Source organism: Leucopleurus acutus, assembly GCF_964270905.1.
Source record: "Leucopleurus acutus genome assembly, chromosome: 1".
NCBI lineage: Eukaryota > Metazoa > Chordata > Mammalia > Artiodactyla > Delphinidae > Leucopleurus > Leucopleurus acutus.
Window position 1 is genome coordinate 161,054,341 of NC_139142.1, and position 22,056 is coordinate 161,076,396.

Below are 22,056 nucleotides of genomic sequence, written 5' to 3' on the forward strand. Positions count from 1 at the left end.
CTGTGATTAAAAATCTTCCAACAAAGAAAAGCCCAGGACCAGATGGCTTCACAGGCGAATTCTATCAAACATTTAGAGAAGAGCTAACACCTATCCTTCTCAAACTCTTCCAAAATATAGCAGAGGGAGGAACACTCCCAAACTCCTTCTACGAGGCCACCATCACCTTGATACCAAAACCAGACAAGGATGTCACAAAGAAAGAAAACTACAGGCCAATATCACTGATGAACATAGATGCAAAAATCCTCAACAAAATACTAGCAAACAGAATCCAACAGCACATTAAAAAGATCATACACCATGATCAAGTGGGGTTTATTCCAGGAATGCAAGGATTCTTCAATATACGCAAATCTATCAATGTGATAAACCATATTAACAAACTGAAGGAGAAAAACCATATGATCATCTCAATAGATGCAGAGAAAGCTTTTGACAAAATTCAACACCCATTTATGATAAAAACCCTGCAGAAAGTAGGCATAGAGGGAACTTTCCTCAACATAATAAAGGCCATATATGACAAGCCCACAGCAAACATCATCCTCAATGGTGAAAAACTGAAAGCATTTCCACTAAGATCAGGAACAAGACAAGGTTGCCCACTCTCACCACTCTTATTCAACATAGTTTTGGAAGTTTTAGCCACAGCAATCAGAGAAGAAAAGGAAATAAAAGGAATCCAAATCGGAAAAGAAGAAGTAAAGCTGTCACTGTTTGCAGATGACATGATCCTATACATAGAGAACCCTAAAGATGCTACCAGAAAACTACTAGAGCTAATCAATGAATTTGGTAAAGTGGCAGGATACAAAATTAATGCACAGAAATCTCTGGCATTCCTATATACTAATGATGAAAAATCTGAAAGTGAAATCAAGAAAACACTCCCATTTACCATTGCAACAAAAAGAATAAAATATCTAGGAATAAACCTACCTAAGGAGACAAAAGATCTGTATGCAGAAAATTATAAGACACTGATGAAAGAAATTAAAGATGATACAAATAGATGGAGAGATATACCATGTTCTTGGATTGGAAGAATCAACATTGTGAAAATGACTCTACTACCGAAAGCAATCTATAGATTCAATGCAATCCCTATCAAACTACCACTGGCATTTTTCACAGAACTAGAACAAAAAATTTTGCAATTTGTATGGAAACACAAAAGACCCCGAATAGCCAAAGCAATCTTGAGAACGAAAGAAGGAACTGGAGGAATCAGGCTCCCAGACTTCAGACTATACTACAAAGCTACAGTTATCAAGACGGTATGGTACTGGCACAAAAACAGAAAGATAGATCAATGGAACAGGATAGAAAGCCCAGAGATAAACCCACGCACATATGGTCACCTTATCTTTGACAAAGGAGGCAGAAATGTACAGTGGAGAAAGGACAGCCTATTCAATAAGTGGTGCTGGGAAAACTGGACAGCTACATGTAAAAGTATGAAATTAGATCACTCCCTAACACCGTACACAAAAATAAGCTCAAAATGGATTAAAGACCTAAATGTAAGGCCAGAAACTATCAAACTCTTAGAGGAAAACATAGGCAGAACACTCTATGACATAAATCACAGCAAGGTCCTTTTTGACCCACCTCCTAGAGAAATGGAAATAAAAAGAAGAGTAAACAAATGGGACCTAATGAAACTTAAAAGCTTTTGCGCAGCAAAGGAAACCATAAAGAAGACCAAAAGACAACCCTCAGAATGGGAGAAAATATTTGCAAATGAAGCAACTGACAAAGGATTGATCTCCAAAATTTATAAGCAGCTCATGCAGCTTAATAACAAAAAAACAAACAACCCAATCCAAAAATGGGCAGAAGACCTAAATAGACATTTCTCCAAAGAAGATATACAGAGTGCCAACAAACACATGAAAGAATGCTCAACATCACTAATCATGAGAGAAATGCAAATCAAAACTACAATGAGATATCATCTCACACCAGTCAGAATGGCCATCATCAAAAAATCTAGAAACAATAAATGCTGGAGAGGGTGTGGAGAAAAGGGAACCCTCTTACACTGTTGGTGGGAATGTAAATTGATACAGCCACTGTGGAGAACAGTATGGAGGTTCCTTAAAAAGCTACAAATAGAACTACCATATGACCCAGCAATCCCACTACTGGGCATATACCCCGAGAAAACCATAATTCAAAAAGAGTCATGTACCAAAATGTTCATTGCAGCTCTATTTACAATAGCCCAGAGATGGAAACAACCTAAGTGTCCATCATCGGATGAATGGATAAAGAAGATGTGGCACATATATACAATGGAATATTACTCAGCCATAAAAAGAGACGAAATTGAGCTATTTGTAATGAGGTGGATAGACCTAGAGTCTGTCATACAGAGTGAAGTAAGTCAGAAAGAGAGAGACAAATACCGTATGCTAACACATATATATGGAATTTAAAAAAAAAAAAAAAATGTCATGAAAAACCTGGGGGTGAAACAGGAATAAAGACACAGACTTACTAGAGAATGGACTTGAGGCTATGGGGAGGGGGAAGGGTAAACGGTGACAAAGCGATAAAGAGGCATGGACATATATACACTACCAAACGTAAGGTAGATAGCTAGTGGGAAGCAGCCGCATAGCACAGGGAGATTAGCTCGGTGCTTTGTGACCGCCTGGAGGGGTGGGATAGGGAGGGTGGGAGGGAGGGAGATGCAAGCGGGAAGAGATATGGGAATATATGTATATATATAACTGATTCATTTTGTTGTGAAGCTGAAACTAACATACCATTGTAAAGCAATTATACTCCAATAAAGATGTTAAAAAAATAAATAAATAATAATAAAAAAAAAAAAAAAAAAAAAAAAAAAAAGAACATCCCTGGTGGAGTCACTCAGTCCCAACTCAAATGCCTTCAGTGACAGGGAACTCACTACTTTGTTAAACTACTTCAGGCTTTGCATATGCTCATGCAACATTAAATCTTTCCACTCTCCTCATCCATTTCTCATACCAAGCATTTTCCAAACCACAGTTCTCCCAGACCACCTACAAATGAAATTTTACTGAGCTCTTCTACTTACCCAGCAAATCAGTATAATTTCTCATATATGTGGAATCTGAAAAAAACGGTATAGATGATCTTATTTACAAAGCAGAAATAGAGACACAGACACAGAGAAAAAATTTATGGATACCAAGGGGGAAAGGGGGGAGTGGGATGAATTGGGAGATTGGGATTGACATATATATACTATTGATACTATGTATAAAATAGATTACTAATGAGAACCTAATGTATAGCTCAGGGAACTCTGCTCAATGCTCTGTGGTGACCTAAATGGGAAGGAAATCCAAAAAAGAGGGGATATATATATATATACGTATAGCTGATTCACTTTGCTGTACATTAGAAACTAACAAGACATTGTAAAGTAACTATACTCCAATAAAAATTTTAAAAAAGAAGATGTGGTGTATATATACAATGGAATATTACTCAGCCATAAAACAGAATGAAATATTATCATTTGCAGCAACATGGATGGACTAGAGGATATTATTCTTAGTGAAGTAAGTCAGACAGAGAAAGACAAATATTATATAATATCACTTATATGTGGAATCTAAAGAATAGTACAAATGAATCTATATAAAAACAGAAACAGACTCACAGACATAGAAAATGAACTTATGGTTACAAAAAGGGAAAGGAAGGGGGGGAGGATAAATTAAGAGTATGGTATTAGTAGGTACAAACTACTATACATAAAATAGATAAGCAACGAGGATTTACTGTATAGCACAGGGAATTATATTCAATATCTTGTAATAAACTATAATGGAATATAATCTGAAAAAAAAATAATGGAATCCCTATGCTTTACTCCTGAACTAACTCAATATTGTAAATCAACTATATTTCAATTTAAATAAATGTCACCAGACATTGTCAAATGTCACCTGGTCGAACATGTAGCATTTTGCTAATGAGGAGGAATCCTTTTGTAAAAGAAATAGTATTGGTCTGAAAAATATATAAGGACTTTAGCGCAAGGAACACTCCCATTGGTTTTAGTGTCAGAAGGTGTTCCCTGATATGTCCCTTCTCATAGACATGTGGGTTGTGAGTTCAGCACTCTGTAATCAGAAAGATTCTCCTTGGAAACTTTGAGAAAATATATATTTTTTCATTCCTGTGCAGAACTTTTATTCTATAAACTCTTTTATTTTTTCATAATTAATTTTTTATTGGAGCATAGTTGATTTATAATGTTATATTAATTTCTGCTGTGCAGGTGAGTCAGTTATACATATACATATAACCACTCTTTTTTAGATTATTTTCCCATATAGGTCATTACAGAGTACTGAGTAGAGTTCCCTGTGCTATACAGTAGGTCCTTATTTGTTATCTATTTTATGTATAGTAGTGTGTATATGTCAATCCCAATCTCCCAATTTATCTCTCCCCCACCTCACTTTCCCCCTTGGTAGCCATAAGTTTGTTTTCTACAACTGTGACTCCATTTCTGTTTTATATATAGGTTCATTTGTACCATTTTTTTAGATTCCACATATAAGCGATATCATAAGATATTTATCTTTCTCTGACTTACTTCATTCAACATGACAGTCTCTAGGTTCATCCATGTCACTGCAAATGGCATTATTTTTTCTTTTTCATGGCTGAGTAATAGTCCATTGTATATATATACCACATCTTCTTTATCCATTCCTCCATTGATGGACATTTAGGTTGCTCCCATGTCCTGGCTATTGTAAAGAGTGCTGCAATGAACATTGGGGGAGAAAAGATTTTTTGAGAAATTTTGAATGGAAGAGCCCAGCACTTGAAAAATTCACTTGAAGGTGATCTGCGAGAAGTGTGACCATATAACTGGAACAATTCAGTTTGTAACCATTGTTCCAGGCCCCTTTTCATCTCCCATGTCCCCACTTGGAAAATAAATTACATGGTCACTCTCCCTGTAATCTCATCAACCAGATATAACCATGATTAACATTTTGTTATAATCCATACCAGTTATTTGTTTATACATATTTTACATCTTTGATCTCAATCCACATATAAAATTTTATACTCTACTTTTATGTTTTACACTAAAACCTAGGCATTTTATGATATTATTCAAAATATTTTACAGATATTTGAGTGGCTACATTTTCTATTCCAATGTGTTTAATATCACCATTATTTTTGGAAACTTCATATGTTTCCAAATTTTAATATTACAAACAGCATTGCAATGAAAATCTTTAACAGAAAACTCTGTCTTCATTTCAGATCATTTCCATCAATAGAATCATAGAAACAAAATTTTGGAGGTGAGGAGTACAAATATTACAAATATTTTAAAGGCTCTCACATTGTACGTCCCTTTCCTTTCCTTTCCTGAAGGCTCAAACTATTTTGTAATCCTTCCAGCTGTGTTGAGTGTGTCTGCATCACAGCACTGAATCTCTAGTATTGAATACTCTCATTCTTTACAGTTCTATTAATCTGATAGGTTAAAAATAGCATCTCATTGTTATTCTAATTTCCATTTCATTGATAATGAGTGAGGTTGAAAAATGTTCAAATGTTTATTAGCCATTGATGTGTCTGTTTTAAATTGTCTTTGTTCTTTCCCCCTTTTATTTATTGGGAACTTGATGCTTTTATCATTACTTTTTGGTGTGAGCTCTTCTCTTATTAAGGATATCACCCTTTGTCCTGTTTGGAGCAAGTATTTCCCCTGGTTTATTTGCCTGTTAAGCAATTTTGAGAAAAATTGTAATTTGTATGTGAAATACCTATTGCTCTTTTCCTTTGTTATGTCTGCCACTCTTTTCGAGCTTGAAAAATTCTCACCTCAGTCCTGTGTTTAGATTTGATCCCTCTTCATTTCCATTCACTCTTACTATTTTTTCTGATTTATATACATTTAAACAAGCTCAAATCTTCTTGGTCAGGCCACACTATATACTGTTGGGATTTAACAGGAAGTTTTAATTTATATTTTGTTTTGTTCTTCTGCTTGGGAATTCTATTGCTGTTATTGATTGTCCATTTTAATAAGGTGCTTCTCTTTCAAGGTAATTATGCAAAGGACACAATTGGAAACATAAATAATGAAGAATAAGTGCTTTTTTTCTCATTTCATTATTCAGTTAGAGGAATGCTAATTTTTACTCAAGCATGAGACATGCCCCATTTTTAACCAGATAAATTTGCTTAAAAAATACACATTTCCTTCATCTGGGATAAGGGTATAAATAAATTGAAGTTTTGAACTATTATTATTTTTATTATTTTATAGGTAACCCTGTGCAGTATTTGGCATCAAGAAGGTGAATTCTAGTCCAAGGGTTTCTTTGAGTTGTTAACCAAAAATTCAGTGACAAGGGCTTCAATAATTTTACAATGCAAAAGAAAATGCCATGTCCAGACAATAGACTATTTATCACAGTTTGCAGACGTAGAGCAAGTACATAATTTTTTAATATAGTTGACACATTCAATTATCTTCTAAAAGTTTCTATCACAGGACTCCTTTCAGTCATTTACTGGGTACAAAAATGTAATCCATAATTACAAATATTTCATGTGCCTTATATCAAAAGTCCAACAATCCCCTCCTGAGGTGTTCTGTCTTCCAGACAAACTGGTAAAAGAAAATAAATGCTTGGCCATCAAGACTTGCAAAGTGGCCATGAGGGGTAGTCGAGGAGCTGACAGCTGAAAACAAGGAAAAAATATGTACATGTACCCTAGGGTTTGGGTTGGCAGAGGAAATCGTTTGCTGTATATCATAGACTCACAGGTGTCTGGGACTGAAAGAGATTTTGTGAGCATTAATTTAGTCTATCTCCCTGCTTTGAGCCATAACCAATAGAACTTTCTGAATCTACATGCATATTTTAAAGATCAAAATGCAATATGTTGGAAAAATCAAAGGCTAGATTTGATGTTATTTCCACCATTTCCTTTTCCTAACAGCATGTCCTTGTGTAATAATGTGTTTAACCCAAACAATCCTGGATTCTTTTCTGAATATATCAGGTTATTGTACTTACCTGGCTGGGCTCTTATGGTGTTTAATGGGATACTGTATGTGAGACTGTCTGTTCCTTATTAACAATAAATGTCAGTCAGTCCTCCTTCACCCCTCCATACCAAGAGATTGGGAGAGACAAGTTGTCAACTAACTTCAAGATATTTCAATATTGATGAGCCTCCTAAGATGGGAACGCTTCCTCATGCCCAACTCAAATTCTTTACCTTGTAGCTTGAGTGCTTTTCCTCTAGTTAATTAACCAGTGGAATTGCAGGATAGAGATGATCAAACTCAGTAAGATTATCTTTCATTTGTTGTTTCTGTAGACTTGATAGCTGCCACCCATGGGTGGTTGAGAGGCCTTCTGCTCCTTCCTGTAGGCCTGAACAATGAATAAGGGACAGCAAGAAGGTTGTACTGCCAAATAACACCTGATAAATATCTTCTTTTTTCCTTCATATTTCATACCTAACTCCCCTACCTCCACCCCATGTGCTCTACTTCTGTAATTATAGGAGGGAGTTCCTAAGACATGACACCTGGTTTTTACATTGGACTGTGCTCTTCCATTTGCCTAGCTCATCTCTGCAAGGGCCAAGGCATGCATGTTGTGATCCCTTGCATTGTCCATGAATTATTTTGTGGCTGAACAGAACCTGGCATTTGATCCAAGTCCTCCCTCTGATGAATGTCCATCAACTATGTTCAATGCATTTGTTTTGCTTAAAATGCATGAGACTAACCTGTGTAAAGGAGAAGTCCTTTCATTTATGGAAAATACTCAGTAAAGTAGGGGGAACTTAAGAGAACATCTTTTCATTTTTCAGATTAGGAAAACTAAGGCTCAGAGACGTCCAAGGAGGCACAAAAACCATGAATGTACAAGGTGTACAAGCAAAGAATAGGTTGCATTTGGTCACTTGTTTAGTTTGTGTTTGTTTCCAAGCCAATGGAAAGAATTTGCACAACTCAGATGTCTCTGAAGTCATCCTTTAAAACCACACATCAAAATCACCATATGGTTAGGAAAGCTTCACATTACTTGGGAAAGTGGCTAAGGTAGACCCTGGCACAGAATTGGCAATGAAGCAAAAGCAGTGGGAAGAATCAATGATTATTTTTCTACCTACCCATCATCATCATCATCATCGTCATCATTATCTATTAATATAACATTATTATGATAGTGTTAGTTGAAATTATCTTTCATTGAATAATCAGTTCCTTTCCTAAACTACTCTGGGTGAAATTTACTCTACCTCATTGATGGTGGGGTTACCATGTGACTTGCTTTGACAAATGGAATGTTATTAATTATGATGGAAGCAGAGACCTTAAATGTGCTTGTGTCTTTTGGCTTAGTTTGGTGTTCTGGTGCCCCATTTTGAGAAAAGCATGGCTCAGATAGCTGTTGATTCTGAGCCTTGGCCCTGGAGAAACACACATGGAACTGAACTGAACCCAACCAACATCCCAGAGCCAAGCCCAGCTTGCCCAGTTGGGCCCATAGTAATGCAAATGGCCTGCAGACTCTTGAACAAAAGAATAAATGTGAATTATTGTGAGCCACTGAGTTTGGGGGTGGTTTGCTATTCAGCATCACTGTGGCAACTGTTGCTAATATACACAACTAACTTTTGAATATGAACTATACAACAGACAGACTCTGTGCTCAGCACTTTTAATTATCTCACTTCAATCTGATAATAACTCCATGATGTAGGTGACTTTGTTTTCTTTTCTTTTTTTTTTTTTTGCGGTATGTGGGCCTCTCACTGTTGTGGCCTCTCCCATTGTGGATCACAGGCTCCGGACGCGGAGGCTCAGTGGCCATGGCTCACGGGCCCAGCCGCTCTGCGGCATGTGGGATCCTCCCAGACCGGGGCACAAACCTGTGTCCCCTGCATCGGCAGGCGGACTCTCAACCACTGCGCCACCAGGGAAGCCCATAGGTGACATTTTTTAACCCTATATTACAGATGAGACCATAGGTCTTCAGAGAGTTAGGGGACTCACCCAGGGAAATATGGTAACAAGTGACTAGAATGTGCTTTGGATCTGTGAATCAATGTCTTTCTGATTCTAACATCTTTGTTATGCTTTAATGATGTATTCTTTTAAATATTCACCTGTCATGTGGAGAAAAAAGTTATGTTTGGTATTTATCAGGGTAGTTATGTTGTAGGCACAGAGCTAAAGAACTGCTGCTCAGCTCTTCCATTCCATTCCCATGTCATCACAAATGACTTGTTAAGGGTTGCATTTCAATTTTTGCCAAGAACTGGGATGATTCAACTCTTAGAAGTTCACTCCAAGAAGCAACTGATAAAGAGTTCACCTACGGAGGCAGACCGGTAACTTCTCAGATAAATTCCACAGCAAAAGGCCATCAAGCCTAGGAGATACATGTCCAGGCCATGACAAAAACGAGTGAACATTTTTGATCAAAACAGTGACACTTTTTTTTTTAATTTTATTTTTGTGGTACGCGGGTCCCTCACTGTTGTGGCCTCTCCTGTTGTGGAGCACAGGCTCTGGACGCACAGGCTCAGTGGCCATGGGTCACGGACCTAGCCGCTCCGTGGCATGTGGGATCTTACCAGACCGGGACAGGAACCCGTGTCCCCTGTCCAGGCGGACTCTCAACCACTGCGCCACCAGGGAAGCCTGTGAGGGGATTTTCTTGATAGCTCCAAAGAGGCAGGAGATTGAAGTTATTTGAATGGTGAGCTGGAAATGGCATCTCCTAATGGAGCTTGATCTTCCACTGAGAATGAGAAGGAGGTGGGAAATGGATAGGAGAGACTGGAGCTCGGCTAGAATGCAATATCAAAAAGAGGTGGAGTTTGTAGATGTTGAGTCTAGGGTTTATGACTTTTGTGTAGGATATTTATGAGGCCCAAGAAGCTGATCGAAGGAAGTTGGAATCAATGCTCAACAATACCATCATATAACCAAAGGTATAGCCAAAGGTATGTTGACCACCAAGGACCTGATTGTTCATTTTCTGGCACAACATCAGACGGAATCTTGTAATCCCATGGTGGAATTGGAATCACAGAAATAACTGCGATGCTCTGTGAGTAAAGGATCCTAACATAATATCTCATTCATTCTTTCATCCTTCATCTATTTAACAGATATTTTAAGGGTCTACTATGTGAAAAAAATCATCATTTCTCCAGGAATACACCAATGAACATAAGAAACAAAGTCTCTTGTGGATCTTACATTCTAATGAGAGATGAGAAAGATATAAATAAATATAGAATATATCATTAGTTAGCACAGTAAAAAAACATAAAGCAGAGTAAGAGGACAGATTGGAATAATTTATATAGAGTAGTCAGATAAAGTAATAATTAATAATTGTAAAATAATTGTTGTAAAAATAATTAATATTGTAAAATATGACAATTATACACGTGCTTGATATCAATAATGAAGCTTATCATAAGCTACTTCTACTTTTAAGACAGTGCAATTTAATCTATTCTGAATAGAAAAAAATAGTCTTGGGAGAAGAATGTTCAAAATGCATAGAAGTTGTTTGATTAATTCTTCCACATCATAAGTCTGTCAAGTGGGATATTAACTCAACACACTTGCCCCCTCGCCCTACATCATACTTGCCTGGTAAAACCCCACTGAATTTCAATCCAATGCCCTGCCTGCTATGCACAAGCCGAATGTGGTTTGAGAAAAACACACACCCAGGTCGACTGGCCAGGGTCTAGTTCAGGAACTTACTGAGTTCCCATCACTGCTAAGTGGCCTTTACATGCAATCCTATCCCCTCAGGTGACTACTTACCCTGTTTTTTCCTCAGGTCTTCAATATAAGCATCCTCATCCTCAGCTTCAACCAGTGACTCACTCTCATTTTGCTGCATAAGCAGAATCCCTAGGAAAAGTACTTCCTCATTCTCCCAATTCCTTAACTGATCTTCATCTGTAATGATATCACCTACCTCCTCTCCTGTTACCATAAATTACATGTATCCATGCTGTGGTCCAGGACCAACCCCTCCATATATGACTGGATCCCCTACTCCAGAACACTCACAACCACTAGTTTCACCATCAATCCCATCCTCTCTCTCTTACCTCATCAAGTTCTTCCTCTCTTCTGGATCCTTTTAGGTAGCATAAAAATGTTACTTTACCTCCCATGTTTAAAACAAAAACATCAACAACCACCTTCTCTTGACTCCTCTAACCCCCATCCTGCTTTGCATCTTGTCGCAAAATTCTACAGTTCCCTATTTTCACTGTGGCCTCTTTCCCATTCTCCCACACTCTCCATTAATGTTTTTTCCCTCACCACTCTAGAGAAAAAGTTTTTGTAGCAGTTATCAATGAAATCACATTGCTAAATCCACAGCCAATGTGCAGTCTTCTTCATCCTTGACTGATTAGAACCATTTGAGGAGGTGGATTACTCCCTCCTTGAAATACTTTCTTCCGTTGGCTTCTGAAACATCAGTCTCTTGCTTTTCCTTCAACCTCACTTGGTTTACCTCTCAGCCTACTTTTTTTTTAACTCCTTTTCATATTTCAGCCTCTAAATGTTGTACTTATCCCTCTGATAGATACTCTGATGATTCCCAAATTTCTACCTCCTGAACTCCAGACTTGGGTATTCAGATCTCCATGTAACATTTCCACTTGCATGTCCAATAGGCAACTCAAAATAGAGCCCTTGAGGTCTCTCCTACCCACACAAACCCTTCTCTATCAGTACTATGGACTGAATGTTTGTGACTCCCCAAAATTCATATGTTGGATCCGTAATCCCCAGTGTGATGGCATTTGGACTTGGGGTCTTTAGGTGGTAGTGAGATTTAAATGAGATCATGAGGATAGAGCTCTCATAATGGATTTAGTGCTCTTTTAAGAAGAGGAAGAGACCAGAGCCCCCTCTACTCTCTGCCATGTGAGGATACAGAGATGTGGCCATATGCAAACCAGGAAAAGGGCTCTTGTCAGGATTCAAATCTGCCTTGACATCATGATCTTGGACTTCCCAGCCTCCAGAATTGAGACAAATAAATGTTTGCTGTTTAACCCATCCAGTCTATGGTATTTTGTTACAGCAGCCCAAGATGACAAGAAATCCAGTATTTTCCATGCAGTAAATGGCACTACCAAACACCTAAATGCTTGATTCAAAGTCCAAGTTTGGAGTCATCTTTGAATCTTCTCCTCTCATACTTCAAATCCAATTTCCTTTCAAAATCTGTTGGTTCTGACTTCAAAATATACCTAGAATCCAACTCCTCCTCATCTGCTACACTGTTAACAGACTCCTTCCAATAACCACATCACACCTTGCCTTTGATATACATAATTTCTCATCTGGTTTCCCTACTTATGCTTTTACCACAGCATAGTCTCTTGACACAGTAGTCAGAGGACTTCTTTCAAAGTGAAGTCAGGTCAGGTCATTTCCCTGCTCAAAACCTTCTAGGGACATCTGATCTCACTAGGAATAAAATCCAAATTCCAATCATGTCCTGTGAGGCCCTGCAAGATCTGGCTCCTGTCTACTTCTCAGACCTCATCTCCTATCACTGTTCCTCTTACTATTTTCCATACATACTAGCCTTGTTATCATTCTTTAACCACATTAACCACACTCACAATTCTGTTGTAGTGGTTAGGACACTTTTGCCCTAGATACTCACATGGACTTGCTCTCATTTTATTGAGGTCTTTATTCTAATGTCTTTATTAATATTGTAAAATATTTATACAATTATTGTCAACAATAATTGTCATTAATAGCTTGCCTTTGCAGACAAAATGGCATAAATCTTATGTTAAACTGATAATAACCTAATTGCATCAAGGTAAGTATGTCTCATAATATATACAGTATAGATGTGCTAATAAAGAGTAGAAATCCAGAGTAAATGAATGAACTCATCTATCAATCTTCATAAAAGACAAAGGTCAAAATCATAGAGAATCAAACCTCCCTATCTCAGCTTCAACTCCATAGCAGCTCTTTCTTGCTTTCAAGGATATTTCTTTGAAATAAATTATGTTTGAGTTTTCTTTTTTCCTTCCTTCCTTCCTTTCTTTCTGCCTTTCTACCCTTCTGTTTCTCTATCTTATTTTATTTTGTTACCTTTCTTTTCCTTCCTCCCTCCCTCCTTCTTTCTTCCTTCCTTCCTTTTGCTTTCTTTCTTTTTTCTTTCTTTCTTTCTTTCTTTCTTTCTTTCTTTCTTTCTTTCTTTCTTTCTTTCTTTCTTTCCTTCTTTCTTTCCTTCCTTCCTTCCTTCTTTCCTTCCTTTTCTCTTTCTTTCTTAATATTCAGACTTAACATTTTTAAAAAAGAAAAAACCCAACTTGTAGAATTTAGCTGTTCCTGTGTGCTAAATCCACCACCTTTCCTCTGCTTTCCAGAGCATTATCTGATTATATCATTTCAGAACTTGGAGAGTTACCATGGTAACAGTCTTCCAACATTTTCCTTTGAAAAGGATCCCTCCAGCCCTCCGAGAAATCACCTGCAAGTAGCCATCCAACTGCCTTTGTTATGCTCTGTCTCAGTCTTCACCCATCATCTGCAATCAGACTTAGGTCAAGAGCCTTGCCAATGACCTATGAAGTGGAACAGCATCCAGAGTGCTTGGTTCAGGCTGGGCTGGTGCCTGCTCCCCTCCATGCCTCTGCACTCCCCTCCTCCACCTGCCCTTGCAGGAGGTGGATTAAGTCCAGGGGGAGGGGGCCCAGCAAAGTTTCTTTTCAAAAACACACAGATTCTTTTTTTAACTCCTTCCTGGCTGCTAAAGAATCAAGACTCTGTCCTAGAATTTCCCATATCCCCTACTCCATGAGAGTGAATTTCCCTGTTTATTGGTTTGCCAAAAGCAAAATAACAACCCTAAACACCTGCCAGTTAAACAAGAACAGATTTGTTACATTTTGCCCAAAGGATACTGTTACAACTGGAATATTGTGTCATGCAGGAGGAAATTTTCCCATAGTGCTTTACCTGGTTAATGGATGGATGATGCCTCACTTATCCCTCTATTGCCCTCTTCCTCTTACTCTCAATATCCCTTCCCTGTGACACATCCTCCTTCCTAGTCCAGAATTTGCCCTTTGGTTATAATCATGGGAAGAACTGAATATCAAAAAAAAAAAAAAGAAAAAAGTCACTTAATGGTGAGATGATATATGAACTTAGTCCCTGATATGGAGGCTTGAGTAATTTCTTTGCATGGCTCACTTTTGCAGATTGAGGGGCTGGCAACTACTCCCTGTCTGATCTGCTCCTCTCTCACCAACAGTCAGAAAGAGGATACTACAGTCACCTAGGGGTGCTGCTTTGGGGACTATCTGCATGTCTGTGACTGATTGCTGTCTTTGCAACCCTGGTTGGAGTCTCAGGCAGACCCAGGCACATAATAACTATGAGCCAAGGAGTTGGAACTACTTGGAGAACAACCTTTCCTTTAACTTTTGTTTTGGAAACCTGAACTATTTCTTGGGTTTGGGGGACCTTTTCAGTAAAGTGGAACTATTGCAATAAACAACTAAAAGAGATTACAATGCAGAGTTGTAAACTTTTGTACTAAAATTTGATTCGATTTTTTGATGTTGGACTGCTGACAACTTTCTCCCTCTTCCTCTTCTGTTTCACATCTTGGAAAGCTGATAAGAAAGTCTGGGTGTTCCCTCCTTTGGCACTGATGGTAGTTTCAAAATCCATGCAAGCCCCTTCCTGCATGTGAGAACCCTCATCCTGGACTCACTGTCTAGCCACAATAAAAATCCCAAACTAGCTCCTTTCCTTGCTCTCTCAAGCCATTTTTAGAACAGTTTGAAAAATATTCCCTCCCCTCCCCAGAAATCCTCATTATGTAAGTGATAAAATTTTCATACCCTCTTAAGTGTGTGTGTGGAGTCATCAGTCTTGAGATAAAAATCAAGTTATGAGTGAGAGTCCATCTTGTTATTGCATAATTTCCACGGCAATTTGTGTAACAATTTATGTATAGGAGGAATGAGAAAATGAACTTTCAAAGCAAGAACAGAGCTACTCTAATGGTAAAATCTTGTCTATCTTTGCATCCAGTAAAGAGAGAAGTTGCAGGGCTAGACTCTGACTTAGGTTCTGTGTTCTCTGAAACTGGACCAAACATGAGGCAAGGGACCGCCTTGCCCATACAATGATTAGCCAAGTCTCATCCAGCGGAGAGTCCAAAACTCCATCCTTGCAAACTATTCAATCATCCATTGTCTGAAGGAAGCTGGCAGAATAGAAGGTGAAGGGGGCAGGGTAAGGACAATGAAAGGGAAACAAAAATGGTGACTGGAGTGAAATGACTTAAAGTATAGACATTAGGGGTGGATGCAGAGCTAGAAAAAACTGAGCTGTAAGAAACAAAGCCACTGATGACTTTTATAGGGAACTTGCAGGTTTAGCTTTGGGTAGAGAGGGAGCCAAAGACTTTTAGAAGAGCCCTTCTTCTAACCGTAGAGGTCACATCTGGAACCTGTGGAAAATCCCTTTTTCCATTTCGTCGGCAGGCACAGCTGGTCCTTAGCAGAGATGCTGTGGAAGACAGCAAGATAAGTGAAAGGGCGGCTCAGGTGATGATGCCAGGAGGTGGAGGCATTGGGCAGTGGTCAGAAACACGGGCTCCAGAACCAGACTTCCTGGGTGTGGATTGTGTTATGCCACATGCTAGTTAGGTGAACTTCAGCAAACTACATAAAATGAGAAAAAGTTGACTTAAATTTTAAAAAGTATTTTTAGAGTCATTTCATAATAAGGTCAACTCACCAGGGAGGTATGTATGTACACGCCTAGTAACATAGCTCAAAACATACAAAGCAAAATTGATAGAAATACAGAGAGAAATTAATACATCTATTATCAAAGTATGAGATTTCAACACACCCCTCTCAATATTGATATTTAAAATAAACAATAAAAAGCAAAAAAGGTACCAAAAAACTTCAAAAACACAGTTAATAAGCTCACTCTCATGGATATAAGTAGAATTTGGCCCATCAATTCAGGAACTACATCATTCCCAAGCACACACAGAATATTTACAAAAATTATTTATCTACCAGGCCATAAAACAAGCCTCAACAAATACCAAAGAATAAATAATATATAAGTAAAACACATTTTGGAACAAAATGTGATAAAGTTAGAAGTTAAATTTTAAATATAATTTTTAAATCCTCATCTATTTAGAAATTTAGAAATGTACTTCTCAATAACACATGTTAAAGAAGCAATCATATATTAAGTAATACCTAGATAAAACTCCTAGAAGATGGCATAAGAGAAAATCTAGAGGAACTTACACTTGGCAATGACTTTTTAGATAAAATACCAAAAGTATGATCCATAAATAAAAAAACTGATAAGTTGGATTTCATTAAAATTAGAAACTTGTGCTTTACAAAAACACTTTAAAAAATGACAGGAATAAAGACACAGACCTACTAGAGAATGGACTTGAGGACATGGGGAGGGGGAAGGTAAATTGTGACAAAGCGAGAGAGAGGCATGGACATATATACACTACCAAACATAAGGTAGATAGCTAGTGGGAAGCAGCTGCATAGCACAGGGAGATCAGCTCGGTGCTTTGTGACCGCCTGGAGGGGTGGGATAGGGAGGGTGGGAGGGAGGGAGACTCAAGAGGGAAGAGATATGGGAACATATGTATATGTATAGCTGATTCACTTTTTTATAGAGCAGAAACTGGCATGCCATTGTAAAGCAATTGTACTCCAATAAAGATGTAAAACAAAAACAACAAAGATACAGATACAAGAAAAAAAAATGAAAAGGCAGGCCATAGACTGGGAGAAAGTCTTTGCAAAACACTTATCTGACAAAGGACTAATACCAAGTACATACAAAGAACTATTAAAATTCAACAATAAGAAAATAAACAACACAATTAAAAAACAAGTAAAAGATATGAACAGACACTTCACCAAAAAAGATATACAGATTGCAGATAAACGTATGAAGTGATGCTCTACATCACATGTCATTAAGAAAGTAGAAACTAAAACAACAATTTATTAATGGCTAAAATCCAAAACACTGACAACACCAAATGCTGACCAGGATGTGGAGCAATATGAACTCTCATCCATTGCTGGTGGGAATGCAAAATAGTATAGCCACTTTGGAAGACCGTTTGGTGGTTTCTTACAAAACTAAATATACTCTTACCATATGATCCAGTAATTGTGCTGATTGTTATTTACACAAATGACTTGAAAACTTAAGTCCACACAAAAACCCATACATGATTATTTATAGCAGCCATATTCATAATTGTCAAAACTTGGAAGTAATCAAGATGTCCTTCAATAGGTGAAAGGATAAAGAAACCATGGTGTGTTTATACTATGGAATATTATCCAGCAAAATATGACATATGCTATCAAGCCATGAAAAGACATGGAGGAATAGTGCATATTGCCAGGTGAAAGAAGCCAATCTGAAAAGGCTCCATACTGTATGATTCTAACTATATGACATTCTGGAAAAAGCAAAGCTGTGGAGACGGTAAAAAGATTACTGATTGCCAGGGGTTCTGAGGGAGGGAGAGAGGGAGGGATGAATAGATGGAGCACAGGGCGGTGAAACTAGTCTATATGATGTAATAGTGGATACATGTCATTACACATTTGTCAAAACCCACAGAATGTACAACAGAAACTGATCCCTAATGTAAACTATGAACTTTAGTTAATAATGCATCGATATTTGTTCATCAATTATAACAGAAGTATCACCCTAATGCAAGATGTTAATAATAGGGGAAATTTTGTGGGATGGGGGATTAAGGGATATATGGGAACCCTCTGTACTCTCCATTCAATTATTCTGTAAATCTATAACTGCTTTCAAAAATAAAGTCTGTTAATTTTTTTTTTTGGATTTTATTTATTTAGTTATTTATGTCTGTGTTGGGTCTTCGTTTCTGTGCAAGGGCTTTCTCTAGTTGTGGCAAGCAGGGGCCACTCTTCACGGTGCGCAGGCTTCTCACTATCGCGGCCTCTCTTGTTGCGGAGCCCAGGCTCCAGACGCGCAGGCTCAGTAATTGTGGCTCACGGGCCCAGTTGCTCCACAGCATGTGGGATCTTCCCAGACCAGGGCTCAAACCCGTGTCCCCTGCATTGGCAGGCAGATTCTCAACCACTGCGCCACCAGGGAAGCCCCTGTTAATTTTTTAAAATTACATCTGGAGCTTACGTTACATTGCTATTACACAGCACTGGTATAAAGGCTCTAGTCAGTGTAATAACAAATTAAATATATAAGAATTAGAAAGGAATAAATGAAACTTTTATTTTATGGATGACAGAATTGTCTATACAACCTATTCCAAAATCTATAGACAAATTATTGGAAATTATAGGACAGTTAATCAAGTTGGATGGATGGAAAATCACAACACAGAGGGGAATTTCTATTCCACTACTAAGGAACAATTAGAGAAATGTAATGAAAAGAATATTCCACTTAAAATGATAACAAAATTTAGAATAGATGTTTTCCGAAAGCCATTAAAGAAGACTAGAATAAATATAGAGATATACCATCTTTGTGTGTAGAAAGGCTTAACATCACAAAGATGCCAGTTGTATTAGTTGTCATTCTTGATGTCCAAATATATGACTGGTACTATTTGGTTATTTTCAACATGCTTGTATGTACAGTTAATCCTTAGAAGATTATCTTCATTTTACAGATAATTGATGCTCAGTGAGATTAAGTAATTAATACAAAGGTACAGGTGCTGGCAAGTGGCTGAGCTGAGAACATATCTAGGTCTGACTTCAGAGACTATGCCCTTCTTCCAAGAAATCTGCTTTGGGCTCTTAAATAAAATGTGCTGTCACAAAGCTAGAAACATGGCTCTCATCCTTGATTTCTCTCCCTATCTCACCCTACAACCAATATTCTTCAAGTTCTGTCAATTCTACCTCTTCATATTTTCCAAATCTCCCACTGCTCTCCATCCCCAAGGGAATAGCTTTTATTAAATTAAACCTTCATCTCTTGCCTGGAGTATTGCAACACCATTTCCTAATGAGTCCTTAACCTATTCATCCTCTACACTGTAGCCAGCGTGATCTGAAATCCAAATTTGATCATATGCATGAAACAGTTTAGTACCTTCCCATTGTACTCAAGATAGAAATTTCTTAACCTATGTCTTCATGGCAATTCTAGCTCATATATATTTCTCTAACCTCATGGCTAATTGTTCCACTCGGGAAACTTCATGATCATCCTTATATGTATTAAGCTATCTCTTGCCCCCACGTCCATTCATATTCCCTTTTCCCTGCTTCTCTTAACTACTACTTCTCTAGTTTTCAACTCTTAACCCCTCCAGGTTCTCAATATGAATCCTCTGGCATTAGCCACATGATAACATCCTCCAGGAAGCCCTCTTAAACTCCTCAACTTCCAAGAAAACCCATTTCACTTTAGCACTTATCTCATTGTTGTGTAATTCATCTTTAACTTCAACACATGCCCACTAGACTTAGCTCCATGAAGGCAGGGACTTTGCCTGGCACATAATAAGAGCTAAATACTTTTATATTGAATGAATTATTTTAGGTTTCACTTGCAAACCAAGTAAGTACCAGTTAAACATTGAAAGGAAGACATCACAGTCCATAATACATATAACCATTAATACAATATTGACCTAATCTGGTAGGTCATTAGTAAGTAGGAATTAAAGAAATGTACTAAAAAATTAAAAGGAAATAAATTAATTAATTAATTAATTTTAAAAAATAGTCTTCAAAGGATCAGAGCCCAAGATAATATTAGTAATGATTGATAATCATTCAGGATGATATTGATAAAACCCCAATAGCATATGAAAGAGAGACTGAATGACCAACTTAGAGTTTTTCAGGACATTAAAGCAAGGGAATTTTTCAGTCTGTTTGATTTTGACAATGAGATTTAGAATTAGGGCAGCCTTCACCCCCAGAATAAGGAAAATAAAGAGTGGTAATCATTGTTAGCCATATTATCTGCTGTTCCTGCTTCAGAAAATCTTCATGAGATACTGAAAATAAAAGAAAACACTTTAGGCTGTCAGATTCAAGTGCTTCCCACAGAGAAGATGAATGCTTGGGACACTGTGGGAAGGTTTGGGGAGAAGGCTTATGAATACCTGTATGGCTGACAGGAAGTGGTTAGAGCATTTCCCCTGACATCTGCATTACATTTAGCCTCATTATATTGAGTTTTATGAGGATAAAAGGCTGGCAAGACACTTTAGAAAACTGGGTGGTATTTCTGGATTTAAATGTGTGGGTTTTTTTAAAGGAGCTCATGTGGGGACATTTCCCTGCCTATTCATCCCTTTGTTAACACTGGGAAAGTGTATTTGGCTTAAATATTATAAATTACAAAATGGAAAATTTTAACCACTCTATAATTTGGAGAACAGACAGCATTTAAAAATTAACATTGTTACTTTGTGCCCAAGAAAGAATCTGATTAAAGCATATTCCTTGGGATTTTTCTAAACTCTTACAGTGCTCACTCCTTCTAGGAAGTTGCTACTTCCTAGAAATGGGGAGAGGAGGTTTAGGCTAAGTTTATTTTCCCTCAGGCCTGATAAACTGATGGACTCAAATTAAAACCTTCAGGCCAGATCCACAAATTTAATCTAATGGTGAAAGTACATCAGCAAAAACAGAACAATTGAGAAGTTCATTCTTTTGGACTTTTCTCCTTCATAAACGAAAAATACAGTTAACAGTGAAAACAAATAGTTCATTTTAGGGATCCTTGTGCTTTTAATGTTAAATCAATGCTTTAAATTGGAAACTCTTAGTATATATCATGGTATTACTCAACTGTAGATACAAGATGCAAGTGAGTCTGAGGTTGCTTTGTGGAGGTTTCTGGAATACAAGAAAATTCGTTTTTCTCTTGCAGCCTCCCTTCCTTTCTCTATGAAGGTGGCAATTATCTGAGCATCTATTTAAGAATTTTATTATATTTTATTGATTTGAATTCAATTATATTCAGGTGCATTATAAACTCAAGAAAGAAAGAAATTGTGAAAAAAAATTGCTTTCCAAAAACCAGTTAGAAAATATAAAAAGATCCATGACAATAGCAAATTATAGAATACGTATGAAAAGCTTGAGAAAAATAACCTAGACCTACATGAAGAAAATTTTTAAGCCCTACTACAGTCATAAAACAACACCTAAGAAAAAAGAAGATGCAAATTATTATATTTCTGGATGGGAATATTCAATATTCAATGGTATACAGTTCAAATTGATCTGTAAGTTCAGTTCAATTCTAATCAGAATCTCAGTGAGATGTTTCATAAAACTTAGATTAACTATATATTTTACCTGGAGGAGTCAATGCACAGAATTAGCCAAGATATTTGAAAAAATAAACTTCTGTATTAATAAAACCACCCTCATTATTAGCAAAAATATAGACAAATAAATCAATAGACCAAGCTAAAACTCCCGGAAACAGACTCATGTCTACTTGAAACTTAGTATAAGATAAAAATGGCAACTCAATTTCAATTCAAAATTGGATAACTAATTGAATAAATGGTGTCATCAATAAAACAATTTACTATGCCAATGATTAGGTTGGCATGTGGCTACATTTGTACCTTACCATACATTAACTAAATACTAGACAGAATGAAAATTCTAAATGTAAAATTTAGAAATGTATTACAAAAATAGGAACTTACTTTCTTAATCTTGGATTAACAAAGGCCTTTATAAACAATATATAAACCTGAGAAAATATTAAGGAAAAAATTGACACATTTAGTTATACCAATAAAAAACATTAGAATTAACAAGTTAATTTAGTTAGGTTGCAGGATACAAGGTTAATACATCAAATCCAAATTATATCCATATACTATAACAAAGAATTGGAAAATGAAATTTTAGATAAATAATTTATAATACTGTCAAAAATCA